This window comes from Gorilla gorilla, chromosome 6 (assembly GCF_029281585.2).
Source record: "Gorilla gorilla gorilla isolate KB3781 chromosome 6, NHGRI_mGorGor1-v2.1_pri, whole genome shotgun sequence".
NCBI lineage: Eukaryota > Metazoa > Chordata > Mammalia > Primates > Hominidae > Gorilla > Gorilla gorilla.
The window spans coordinates 98,678,712-98,693,020 of NC_073230.2; the positions used below are offsets into that span (position 1 = coordinate 98,678,712).

The following is a 14,309-nucleotide window of genomic DNA, read 5'->3' on the forward strand; positions in this document are numbered from 1 at the left end:
TTTTTTTTTTTCTCAAGATAGGGTCTCACTGTCACACAGGCTAAAGTGTGATGTTGCTCACTGAAACCTTGAACTCCTGGGCTCAAGGGATCCTCCTGCCTCAGCCTCCTGAGTAGCAAGGACTACAGGTGCAGGCCACCACACACAGCTAATTTGTTTATTTTTGTAGAGATGGGGTATCACTATGTTGCCCAGGCTGGTCTAAAACTCCTAGCCTCAAGCATTCTTGCCGCCTCTGCCTCCCAAAGTATTGGGATTACAGGTACGAGCCACTGCACCTGGCTGCAAATTATCTATTTTACATAGAGATCTCTAATCCGGTTATGGATATCTAAAACTTGCCTCAGTTTTTCCTTTGTCTTTTAGTATAACAATTGGGAATTTTAAAAAATGCTATTAAACTATGTAACCAGCAGATGGCAATAATGATCTGTAAATCAAAATTTCAAAACAGTTACTTATTAAATTCATTCTTTAAAAAAATCACTGTTCTTATAATAAATCCATTTACTAAATATGAAATGTAGGAAAATTCCAAATGTAACCCCACATAAAAATTACATTGCATATTTCATATGTCAAAATAATTAAGATATTCATCCTGGCCAAGATTTAGTTTTCCAAATAATAATGACTTTGTTTTAATTGATTCGAATAATTTATTAGATTTAAAGTTTTAACTTTGCACAAATACATAGATATAATTTAAGTGGCTAGTTAAGTTCCATCTCTAGCCTCCAGGCTAGATAGAGGTAGTTTGGCGAAGACCGTTTTGAAAACATTACAAACTTTTCCGGTTATAATTTGGTAATTTAAAATATGAATTTCACTTTAATTGAAACTTTCTGCATAAAAGATTGGTTTTTATTTGTGCTGCCTCATAATTTCTTATGCATTAAGATACTTTTCCCCCTTTGTACAGTGCAAGGAGTTGGAATTGGCACCAAAGTATTAGTCTCTACTTTATCAGCATTAGTTATTCCCAAAGATGGTGGCAAAATTCTTAGGATCTCATAGTTATTTTATTTAGTAATTTTATTTATTTTCATTATATCTTTCTAAGACTTTTTCTACAAATTCAAACATGAAATACATCCTTTGTTTAATTTTGTAGCTCCAGTTTTGCCTTCGAAAAATAGGATAGCCATAGGTATGTTGTTCTTGGAGCTTACTTATTTTCTAGGTAATTTCAAATTGGTCTGCTTATAAATGTTAAAAGATCCTTTCAAATTCTTCTTCAGCAAGTTGCCTCCACTAAAAAAGTGTCTTTGGACATGTGTATTTTATAAAACAACTGCTTCAGTCTAAAACCTTTCTTGGATTTACATATCTTGGATTGACTCATTTTTAAATAGCATATTTGCTACTGTCGAATTACTTTACAGAGCCTCTTTAAATTCATATTGGATGCAGGTCTTCATCAAGGAGAAAGTGGAAAGACACCAACTTGCCGTGAAGCATACAGCAAGTTTAGATGTAAATGCATCTGTAAGTGATACTTTGCATAATGCTGTCTTTTGGACTATGGAAGAACGGCATCTGTAATAACAAGTTGGAATTTCCAAGAGTTCCAATCTATTTTCTGTGTCCATGAGGGAGCTATCCACTCCCCACTCCTAACCCCCCAAAAAAACCCCAAAACCAAAAAACTAGAGCTCTGTAAGCCACCCATGCCCTGGTCGTGTAGTGCTCCAGGCCTATGTCAGATATGACATACCTTATAAACAACTCCAGACCTTTATCAGATAAGACATGCCTTATAAAGGCGTGTCTTATTCAAAGGGAGGGAGGTGATCCATAAATTAATTGGGAGATTCTTTCAGCTCCAAGTAGAGAGACTGCACAACTGCATAGTATATGCACATTCATTTGAACCAGATTGGTACTCAGTTATCACTGTTAAATGACTTAACCAACATATACACAACTAAACTTATATACTTGTACCACATCCCCAAATCTACAAAATCCATTTTTCCCTGGATTTGATGGTAATATACCATGTAAAACTCCATCATATTGAGATTATTTTTCTTTACCACCAAAGTAGCTAATATAAGAATTACTACATTCAATATTAATAAGCAAAAGCCTCTACTATATTAGTCCATTTTCCCCATTTAGTAAAAAAAAAAAAGTGCAGCTTGCTGCCAGTGCTCATTTCATTTTACATAAACACTTTATCTGAGGCTGAAGCAAATCTGACTGATTTTCAACATGAAAATAAAATATAAAAACTGTTCTTGAGTTATTTATAAACAGAATTTGTCTCTAATCCTAATGTAACAGAAATGTAGATGACGATGTTACAGTAGGATTAGAGATGAGTATTTTTGGGGCAAACAGGAAATGATTTAAAGAATGAGTTTCAGAATATTTATGGGCAGATTAAATGCAAAACATAGTAAAAGTGCCAATGATACATAATGAATCTGTGTGCTGTATTTTACATAATATAATATTTTAGGTTGATTTAAGATTGAACTTTGATTATAATATAGAGTTGAAGATATATCACTAGACTAGGCCCAGTATGCTTTGGCCAATTTACTTTGTTTCTCTAGTTCTGATTTCCTCAACTATAAAATACTTTGGATGACATGGCCTAGATAAGGTCTTTTAAACTTATTTGATTCTAGTTGGTATTTGTACAAATATTTAGGTAGATGCACCTGCTAAGTCATACAGTGGCCTGTACTAAGATCTCTTTTTACCACTTTTTTCCTTCCCTCCTCCTCTGCTTCCAGCTATGTGTTCAGACTCCACCCTGAGGGTCTTACTCTGCAATCTATCCCACAGTTTGTCCTCTAGTACCTACGCTTGTCATTGCCCACCCAGAGGGCTGAGCTCATCTCTCTCTCATCTCTTCGGCCCAGCCTCAACCTGGCCTCCCCCTTATCCCTGAACTTTATTCCTCTGATTCCTTCTCACCTGCACTGCCCAGTCTCTAAGTAGGGTGGGCCTCCTTGTTCCTATTTTCTAATTACTTCTATCTACTAGTAGCCTAAATGGCAACTAGAGAATAAGGAGGAGAGTGAGACAGCCCTAAATAAATAATAAGTGTTTATATCAAGACCACCAGACTTGTTGGGGGCAGCAGAGCTCTGCTTTCGCATAGGTATGGACCCATCCCCTAAAGATAAATATGAAACTTTAAAATGCTCTCATCTTTGGTACCATCCATTGAAACCCTTTTTGAGATACTTATTAGTGACAATTTATAATCCATTAGTAGAAAAACCATCGAGTTTTGCAGCTTTCGTATTTCTTAATTAAGGCTGTATACCTGGGTTCAAAAAAAGCAAGGCAGACTTTTTAAAAAAAATTAAAATTTGGAAATATTTAAAGAGCCAGTGCAGTGTCTTAGTTATAAGTGTTAACAGAATTTAAATCTTCACTATTCCTAAAAGAAACCCCATACCTAATTGCAGTCATTTGCATTCCTCCCTCCTTCCAGCCTCTGGCATGCACTAATCTATTTTCCATCTCTGTGGATATTTCTATGCTGGACATTTCACATGCATGGGATCATATAACATGTAATCCTTTTTGACCAGCTTCTTTCTCTTAGCATCCTGTTTTCAAGGTTCATCCATGCTGTAACATTTATCGTACTTCATTTTTTATAGCTGAATAATATTCCATTGTATGGATATGCCACATTTTATTTATCCATTTGTCAGTTGATGGGCATTCGGGTTGTCTCCACTTTTTGCCTATCATGAATGATGCTGCTATGAACATTCGTGTACGGGTTTTTGTGTGGACATATCTCTTAATTTTTCCTGGGTGTACATCTAAGAATGGAATTGCTGGGTCATATAGTAAGTAACCTTTTTTTATCCTTTTCACGAATGGCCAGACTACACCATTTTATATTCTTACCGACAATATATAAGAGTTCCAATTTCTCCACATCCTTGCCAACTTGTTATTGTAATTATAATTATAGCCATCGCAGTGGTTGTTAAGCGGTATCTATTGTTGTTGTTGTTTTACTAAGAGGCTATTTTTAGAGCAGTTTTAGGTTTACAGAACAATCGAGTAGAAAATGTAGAAGTCCCGTATATCCCCTCTCCCCCACACTGGCAGTCTCCCCTATTATTAAACTATTGCATTATTGTAGTGCATTAGTTACAATTGATGAACCAATATTGGTGCATTATTGACCAAAAAGTCCATAGTTTACATTATAGCTTATTCTGAGTTGCACAGTAGTATGAGTTTTGACAAATGCATGATTTCATGTATCTACTACTACAGTAGCATCACAGAGTTATTTCACTGGCCTAAGTATCACCTGTGCGCCATCCCTTCATTTCTCCCTCTTTCCCCCCAAACCGTGGAAACCACCAATCTTTTTACCATCTCTGTAATTTTGCCTTTTCCAGAATGTCATATAATTAGAACCACCCAGTGTATAGCTCATTTTTCACTAGCAATATGTATTTGAGATTCCTCCAAGTCTTTTCACAGCTTGATAGTGCATTTCTTTTTATTGCTGAAAAATATTCCATTGTATGGATAATGGATGTACCACAGACTGTTCATCCATTACCTATTGAAGGACATCTTAGTTCTAAGTTTTGGCAATTATGAATAAAGCTGCTGTCAACAGTCATGTGCAGATTTTTAAGTGGACATAAAATTTTAACTCACTTGGGTACATACCCGGGAACATACTTGCTAGATCATATGATAAGACTATGTTAGTTTTGAAAGGAATTGACAAGCTATCTTTTTAAATGGCTGTACCACTTTGCATTCCACCAGCAATGAATGAGAGTTCCTATTGCTCCACATCCTCACCAGCATTAGCATTGCTAGTGTTTTGAATTTTAGTTCTTCTAATAGGTATGTAGTTGTAGCTCATGTTTTGCAACTCCCTAATCACATGTGATGTCGAGCATCTTTTCATATGCTTATTTGCCATCTGTATATCTTTAAGTATCTGTTCAGAGAGATCCTTTGCCCATAATTCGTCTTTTCCTTACTGTTGAGTTTTAAGAGCTCTTTGTATATTTGAAATACGAATCCTTTATCAGATACGTGTATTTGCAAATATTTACTCCCAGAGTGTGGCTAGTCATTTTATTCTCTTAACAATGTTTTTCACAGAAGTTTTTAATTTTCATGCAGTCCATCATGTTAATTTTTTTGTTAATGGATTGTACTTTTGGTGTTGTACCTAAAAAACCAAAACTACCTAGATTTTCTCCTGTTACTTTCTAGAAGTTTTATAGTTTTGCATTTTGTATTTAAGTCGATGATCCATTTAAGTTAATTTTTGCAAAAGATTTAAGGTCTGTGTTTAGACTTATTATTTTGCATGTGGATATTCAGTTGTTCTAGTACCATTTGTTGAAAAGATTATTATTTCTCCACTGAATTGCCTTTGTTCCATTGTCAAAGGTCATTTAACTATATTTGTGTGGGCCTAGTTCTGGGCTCTCTGTTCCATTTATCTAATTGTCTATTCTCTTGCCAATAGTACACTGTCTTTATTACTATAGTTCTGTAGTAAGTTTTGAAGTTGGGTAGTGTAAGCCCTCTGACTGTTTTTCTTCTTTAATACTGCGTTGGCTATTTTGGGTCTTCTGCCTTTAAATAAACCTTAGAATCAGTTTGTTCTTAGCCACAAGTAACTGGCTGGAATTTTGGTTGTGTTTGCATTGAATATATAGATCAAGTTGGGAAGAACAGACATCCTCACAATATTGAGTCTACCTATCCATGAACATGGACTGTCTCTCCATTTATTTAGATCTTCTTTGATTTATTTCATCAAAGTTTTGTAGTTTACCTTATATAGCTTTTGTGAATATTTTGTTTAAACCTATTTGTTCTTTTTTCTTTTTTTAGTGATGATATAACTGTTTATTTCAAATTCCAATTGTTCATTTCTGGTATATAGGAAAGCAACGGTCTTTTAAAGTATTAATCTTGTATCCTCTAACCTTGCTATAATTCAACCTTGCCATAATCACTTATTAGATCTATGAGTTTGTTGAAAGCACATTATTTTCTATTTTTTAAAAATATCAATAAAAATAGGAAGGAAAAGATCCATTAAAACTCCAAACAAACCGAACAAATAAACCCACTTGTATTGCGCATGAGTAACATAACTATCCAGGAGGACAAAAAAGGAATTAATCAAAGTAACTGCTGAACATATCATCTGGCTATATACTGTTAGTTGAGTAGCACAGAAACAATGCAAACAAACCCTGACCTCTTTTTAGAAGGTTTGTGTATTGTAGTTGTACAGGTGAAGCAATCTGAAATTAGTTTTAAGTGTATGGTAGAGTTGAGTAAATAAATACGTTGAGGTAATTGTTGAGTCTTCTTCCACTGTATTCCATACAGATATCAAATGGGGCAAAGCAAGAAAAGAGGACTCTGTGGGAGTGCATTGGAATTGGAGGTATCAGTATGAATTCATGATTTCTAATACAGTAGGAATCCTTTTGCCATGAAAGACAAAGACAGGCTGAAGAGCTATACTACATTTAAGGAGACTAAAGTAGCATGATGACTAAATGCAATATGTGATCTTGAAGTGGATCTGTACTGAAGAAAAGATATGCTACAAATGACATTACTGGGTAATTTGACAAATCTGGAATACAGATGATACGTCAAAGTACTGCATCATTGTTAAATCTCCTGAAGTTGCTAACCCTACTGTGATTATTTAGTGGAATCTTGTTTTTAGGAAATATACTTTCAATTATTTAGAGATAATGGGGCATGACATGCTACTTACTCTCAAGGGGTTCAGAAAAATAATTTGTATATATTACATATCTATGCATGTGCATGTGTGTTTATGCACACACTACTCACTGTAAATGCACATGATAAAGTAAATAGGGCAAAAGGTTAACAATTGTGAATCTGCATAAAGGGTGTACAGAGTTTCTTTATGGTCTTCTTGCAACTCTTCCTTAAGCATGAAATCCTTCCAAATAAAAGATTTCTAAAAGGTTGGTGTTAGGCATGCACAAAAAAATTAAGGGTAATAGAGTAGACTTTTGAAAGCAGGGGGTAATGATAACATCAAATATTTTAAAGGACTGTCATGCGGAAGGAGGATTAAGACTTACAATTTGGCTAATCTTATTTGGTGTCATTCTGCTTTGTGTAATATCATTACAGCATATCCAAGTACTCATGGCTGAAATGAGATACAGGAGTTTTTAAGTTTTATGGAGTCTTCAGTATAATTCAGTACAGAGAGGTGCAAAATCATGTGATTCTGAGGGTTCATTGGGTAGCATACACGAATGAAGGGGACTGGGTGCAGAAAATGGAAAATAGTGGGAACTTGAGAGCAATGTCTTTTCCAAAGGATTTCAAATGCAACTAAAGACAAACCCAAAATACTGTGCAGTAATCCCGGGCTGTGTCCAGCCTGTGAGTGGCCAGCTGGGACCCACAATCTTATCTAATCCTTTTTTTCAGGTGAGGAAACAGGTACCAAACATCATAAAACAGTGTAAGTGAATGAAAGGTGTAAATGGGTGCATATGTATTTTTTAAAAAACACCATTTTTAATGAAAGAAACTAATATCCACACATTTGTACTTATATACAATTGGGGTAATATATAATTTTAAGCTGTTTACAAATAATATGTAATGCTTCAAATATTACATAAGGTTGATAATATATTTCTAGCAGAAATAAATATATTGCACTTAAAAAGAACTGCATTAAGCAAGTCTATTGATGCCATTTTTCCAACAGCATGTGCTCACTTCATGTCTGTTTCACATTTTGGTAATTCTCACAATATTTCAAACTTTTTCATTATTAGTATATCTGTTAGGGTGATCTGTGATCAGTTATCTTTGATATTGCTATTATAGTTGTTTTGGGGCACCATGAGCTATGCCCATATCAGATGGTGAACTTAATCCATAAATGTGTGTGTTCTGACTGCTCCACTGACTGGCTGTTCCCCCATCTCTCTCCCTCTCTTTGGGCCATCCTATTCCCTGAGACACAACAGTATTGAATTAGGCCAATTAATAACCCTACAATGCCCTCTAAATATTCAAGGGAAAGGAGGAGTTGCGTATCTCTCACTTTCAACCAAAAGCTAGAAACCATTAAGCTTAGTGAAGAAGGCATGTTGAAAGCTAAGATAGGCCAAAATCTAGGCCTCTTGCACTGAACAGGTAGCCACATTGTGAATGCAAAGAAAAAGTTATTGAAGGAAATTAAATGCGGTATTCCAGCAAACACAGTAATGGTAAGAAAGTGAAGTAGTCTTATTGCTGATATGAAGAAAGTTTTAATGGTCTGGATAGAAGGCCAAACCAGCCACAACCTTCCCTTAAGCCAAAGCCTAACCCAGAGCAAAGCTCTAACTCTCTTTAATTCTATGAAGGCTGAGAGAGGTGAGGAAGCTGCAGAAGAAAAGTTGGAAGTTAGCAGTGGTTAGTTCATAAGGTTTAAGACAAGAAGCCATATCCATAACATAAAAATGTAAGGTGAAGCAGCAAATGCTCGTGTAGAAGATACAGCAAGTTATCCAGAAGATATAGCTACAATCATCAATGAAGGTGGCTACACTAAACAACAGATTTTCAATATAGACAAAGCAGCCTTATATAGAAAGAAGATGCCATCTAGGGCTTTCATAACTAGAAAGAAGAAGTCAATGCCTGGCTTTAAAGCTTTAAAGGACAGGCTGACCCTTTTTTTGGGGGCCAGTGCAGCTGGTGACTTTAATTTGAAGCCAATGTCAATTTGCCATTCTGAAAAATCTTAGGACCCTTAACAATTATACTAAATCTATTCTCTCTGTGCTTTATAAATTGAACAACAAAGCCCACATGACAGAACATTTGTTAACAGCATGGTTTGCTGAATATTTTAAGCTCACTGTTGAGACCTACTGTTCAGAAAATTAAAAAAAGAGATTCCTTTAAAGATATTACTGCTCATTGACAATGTACCTTGTCACCTAAGAACTCAGACAGACTGGTACAAGGATGTTAATGTTTTTATGCCTGTGAACACAACATACATTCTGCAACCCATGAGTCAAAGAGCCATTTCAACTTTCAAGTCTTATTATTTAAGAAATACATTTATTAAGGTTACAGGTGACATAGATAGTGATTTCTCTGATGAATCTTGGGTAAAGGAAATTGAAGACCTTCTGGAAAGAATTCACCTTTCTAGACACCATTAAGAATATTTGTGATTTGTGGGAAGAGGTCAAAATATACTACATTAACAGGAGTTGGGAAGTACTTGACTCCAACCCTCATGGATGACTTGGAAGATTCAGTTCTTTAGTGGAGAAAGTCACTGCAGATATGGTGGAAGTAGCAGGAAACTTAGAAATGGAAGTGAATCTTTCTAAAATTTTTCTTATTTAAAAACCAAGACAAAAATTTAATCAGTTTTTCTACCTTTGGTTTGGTTTTGTTTTAGCCTGAATACATTCCCTTTGATCTATAACACCAAGTGGGTAGTTTTTCATCTATTCCAATCCAACATCCTCTTCTTGAGTCCTGGTAATGTGTTTTAAGATTATGAGTAATCACGAGGTTGGCTGCTATCTAATTATGACTTGGCTTGCTGCATTTTGAACTCATGTACAGTATAGTTATGGGACTCAATGTTAAGAATAGTAAAAACCCCTGATGATTCCATGATCTCTTGATATTCATTCTGATATTGAGTTCAAGACCAAAAAATTGATAGCTAGTTTCTTTCAGGACATTTTCTTGTTGATTTGTGCCATTTTGTTATTTTTTAGGGGGAAATTTTATGTAGTTTTATATTTAATTGTCATGGCTTTAATTATTTCTGAATCTTTAGTAAGTACTTAGCAGGATGTGCCGCGCTTGAGAAAATCATTATTTACTTATTTGTCTTTGACTTTTTGCAAGTAGCTAACAACTGAGTGGATAAGCATATCTTAATTTGGACACTAAATTTTTACTGGAAAGACTTAGTATGCATTTAGATTTCCTAAAACTTACAGTTGAAAAAGTAGATTAACATACTTAAGTTGTCCAAATATATATATATTTTAATTTAAATAATTTATTTAAAATGGAGTCTTGCTATGTTGCTCAGGTTGGTCTTAAACTCCTGGGCTCAAGTTAGCCCCCCACCTGACTCCTGCGTAGCTGAGACTACAGGCATGGACTACTGTGCCCAGCTCCAAATATTTTTAAACATTTTCTAATAATGGTATTGAGGATTGGTTTTAAAATTAAAATTAAATTAATTAAAATTAATTTAATGAAATGTAATTTAAATATAATTACAATTAAGATTAAACATTCAGTTTTTCAATTGGACTAACCATATTTCAATACCTATGTGTGGCTGGTGACTATGGTATTGGACAGCACAGGTATGGATGGTTTGCTGTAATTCTGAAGAATCCTACCACCTTTTGTTTTCCTCACAACTTTTTAACTTCTATAGTACTGAAATTTTTTTTACATGTTTGGTGTGTAATATCACATTCAAGCCATTTCAAGTCAGAATGATCACTCTGGTTCTAGCAATATTATGTTCCTTGCCTTTATAGTTTCAAGGTCTTTCAAGTCACTGTCTGGGAATACATTCCCAGAGTTGGCATATATTATCAATTACCCATGAAACTGTACTCATCCTAGGGAATGACATTTTCATCTACTGCCTAGATGACTATTTATGCTTCTAATTTGGGTGCATACATGCTTACATTGTTTGCTTACATATTCTGGTGTCAAGTGCATACTCAAAATTTGCCGAAGAATTTAAAAAGCCAGTGTCAGATAATTTTTACATATGGCATTTCTCAAGCGTTCAGATTCCTTGATATATTTACTTATAATGTATGCACATGTGGTGATGGAGATTTAGCGTGGAATTTACTTAGTATGTTTATACTTTTATTCTGTGAAATGTGATCAAACTACCTGTCATGTTATTTGTTTGCTGAGAATATGTGTGTGTGTGTGTGTGCATTTTAAACTTTACACTATCGTTAAAACTATTTCCTATGATCCAGGGGATTTCTAAGTGTCTATAAGATTGAAATCTTTAGGTGGTTTTATTCTAGCAGAAAAATTTAAAATTCTTATAGACTGTAAAAATACCATTTAGACTGATTAACCATTTTTAAAAATTCTTTTATTTATCATGCATTTCTGGAGTGCCTTGTGTTTTCAAAGTGATACATTCTCTAAAGGAGAATTCCTGAACTCTCTCTGCAAGCAACTTATATTTTCATTCACATACGCCATTTTAGCTTAGCTAATCTATTAAAATGTTAGACATTAGAGCAATAGTACTATACTAGTTGGCCTTCCCTTGGCTGGACACATCTGTCTGCTCTTGTCAGAATATAAATCTATGTGAAAACAAAGGAAAACAAAATCATGTAGTTAACCTTTGTTCACCACTCAATCACTATATTATTCAATGTCTATGGAAAGATCACTTAACCTTTCTCCCTCTTTTCTCATTTATGAGCCAAGGGTTATTATAAATGTCTTATTCACCACACTAGCTAATTTTAAGGCTCAATGGTAAGAATCAAATGAGCCTTGCCTGTGGCTAGTTTATGTCAGATTAAAGAACACATGGTATCTGGACTTGAAGAAGGAGAAAGGGATCTACCATGGGTTGGGCGATTTTACACCAAATTTACAGCAAATGAAAGAGGCAGACCAAGAGGTAGAAAAAGAAGAAAGCAAGAAGCATAAGCTATGGATAGCATTAGAGGGAGAAAAAAAAACTACTGAAGAAAATGCTGAGAAAGATGGTGGAGTAAAAAGTGTAAGGGCAAAGATAGAAAAAAGATAAGTAGAAGAGTATTACATGAAGGAAATATCAGAGTTGGTTTGGACTTGACAATAAGGACATTAAAAAGACTTCTAAGAGGCTACAGGGATTTAAAAAACTAGGACAAGACAGATGTCATGTATAATTTATTACCTAGAAAACTATTAGAGTAGATATAAAATTGCAGGGTAGGAGAGTCAGGTGTGGAAAAAAGGTGCCCAGCAAAAGTTAATGTGCTGAAGCAATATGCTTTCAAAGTCAGTTAGTCAAGACTATTGAGAATAATGGGAGGTAGAGTGGACAGCTGTGGTTAGAATTTATGAGGTTGCAACAAAAGAGAAGAGAAAAAGAAAAGCCAGAACTTCTTGTTATAACAAAATGTTGAAACTTACATATGTTTGAAAGAACATAGAGATGATCTGTCCTGAAGGGTAAAACATATTAAAGAGGAGAGGAAATAAGATGAAAAGAAACAATGACCATTGAAGACTATTACTTTGAAATTTATTTTTACTTTAAAAATTATATTTTGTCATAAAATAAAACTCCCTATCAAGAAATTAATTTAAAATGCTTTTTATTATAAAGTAATACATTCTCACTATTAAATATTTAGGAAATGTAGAAAAATAAACCATAGTTCTATTTAATTTTAATATTAAAATGTTTTCCAGTTTTTTTCAATGCATGCTTTTCTTTGTTTTGATTTTGATAAGATGTGGACAAAACCATCAGATGAGGTTTTGTTTGATCATAGGACAAAATTATAAACAAATATTTGGTGAAATCTTTTTATAAACAAAAGCTATGAGGGTCAAATGGAGTTACGTGTATGTGCTTCTCATACCATAACCATATTTGTGTACACTTTGTAGAAACCATTTCAGGTGTTCAATCTTGAGCAAGCTTAGCTTATTCTAGCAAGCAAGGAGGAATATTCTAGTGAATTGTGGTAGTGTGTGTGAAGTGGGTTTAGTGTTTGGAGATTCTTTCTGCAGGTTTCATGGATACTTTATGGAAAATCAACAATGCTTTATATATTATCCTTTTATCCTCTCTTCATGACCTTTTTTGATAACCAGGTTTTAGATCTATGTATGTTTCCAGAGAAAGAAAGGACAGATCAAAAGTTCACCAACTCTCTGATTCTACTATAAAGAAGTGATTCAGGTTGGGGTAGGAATCATCCTCTAAGCTCTGATCTCATTTCAAGATAACTTTTTATTTAAAAATAGTGACATGCATGTCTGGTCATCCCTCCACACCCCATTTTTTTCCACAGATGAATGGATACATTTAATTGTATTCTCTGTAAACTTTTTAATGTTTTTCTTTCCTTAGGATAGTTCTACTTGAGCATAAGTTTAATTTTCTCCCCAGAATTCTCATTTTAAATGCTAGTAATATACATACCCCGAGGTCTGAATTCAGTATGAAAGGAGTCATAATGTGTGATGATTCTAGACCATTCTTACAATCTATGCATTTCATTTTTGAATCTACTGCATTTAGCACAGGGTCTGGATGAGGCAGGAACACAATAAAATATTTATTGAATGAATAAGTAAGAGTTTTAGTTTTCTCTTGTGAAAAATACTGTTCCCAAATAAATGTCAAATGAATTCTGTAGAGTTTTTTCATTGAGCCCGAATTCTGGACTTCATGTCTGACCTTTTGCAGCCTGAATTTCTAACAGGTTTCCTCAAATTAGAGTGTGTATTAGAATCACCTGGGGGAACTAGCGGACCATGCAGACTCCTTCCTGGGCCATACTTCCTAGATATTCTCATTCAGTAGATAAGGTCCAGCCATCTGGGTTTTTAGTAAGTGCTTGAAGTATTTGTGTAAGGTGCTCATAGGACCACACTTTGTTAAATATTGTTAAAGGTGTGGGTTCAGGCAGATCCAATATAGATTTGTGTTTTCTCTAATTTGGCTGTGTTTCAACTATTTCAGGCAGATATTCTAAAGAGCTGGAGGTGGTTTTAGGAAATGGTCGTATGGCAGTCTTTAGACCATCAGTCTGAAATAGATTTCGAACGACTGACTTGTCTTAACTGCACATACGGAAATTAACACCTTGTCATATATTATCTTGTTAGCAAATCTCCATGACATGGAATTTTACTTAAACAGTTGGCCAATATTTTAAAAATAAAATTTCTTAACATCTCGTTATCATGCTTTTATAGAGGAAGGACTAGCCTATTACTTAAAGTGCCTTTGGCTGGCTGAGAAAGACTGACATGCCCTTGACCTATCTCATGCTCCTTCTTTAAAAGCTGATTTGCACCTGTGGTTGCTCTTAGAGCCACCTTCAACACCTCACTGAGGAAGTGGGTGTCTCCATGGCTGCACTTGATTCCTGCGCTCTGAGTGTTACTGTGATTCCCTGATCTGAGTTCCAAAGCATTCCCTTTCCTGCGTAGCTGAAAGGGGAATGAGGATAAAAAATCTGACTGCTGAATTGCCACTTGCAGTATATACAACATCACTTTGC

General features: G+C 34.8%; 1 long non-coding RNA gene across 1 annotated transcript in view; it reads left to right on the forward strand.

Annotated features, from left to right (window-relative positions):
- Positions 1 to 14,309, forward strand: part of LOC129523611 (uncharacterized) — a 424,834-nt gene that overhangs the window by 3,735 nt on the left and 406,790 nt on the right. The window contains exon 2 of the long non-coding RNA XR_008667142.2: positions 6,370 to 6,427. This is a non-coding gene — a long non-coding RNA (uncharacterized lncRNA). The remainder of the gene's footprint in view (positions 1 to 6,369; positions 6,428 to 14,309) is intronic.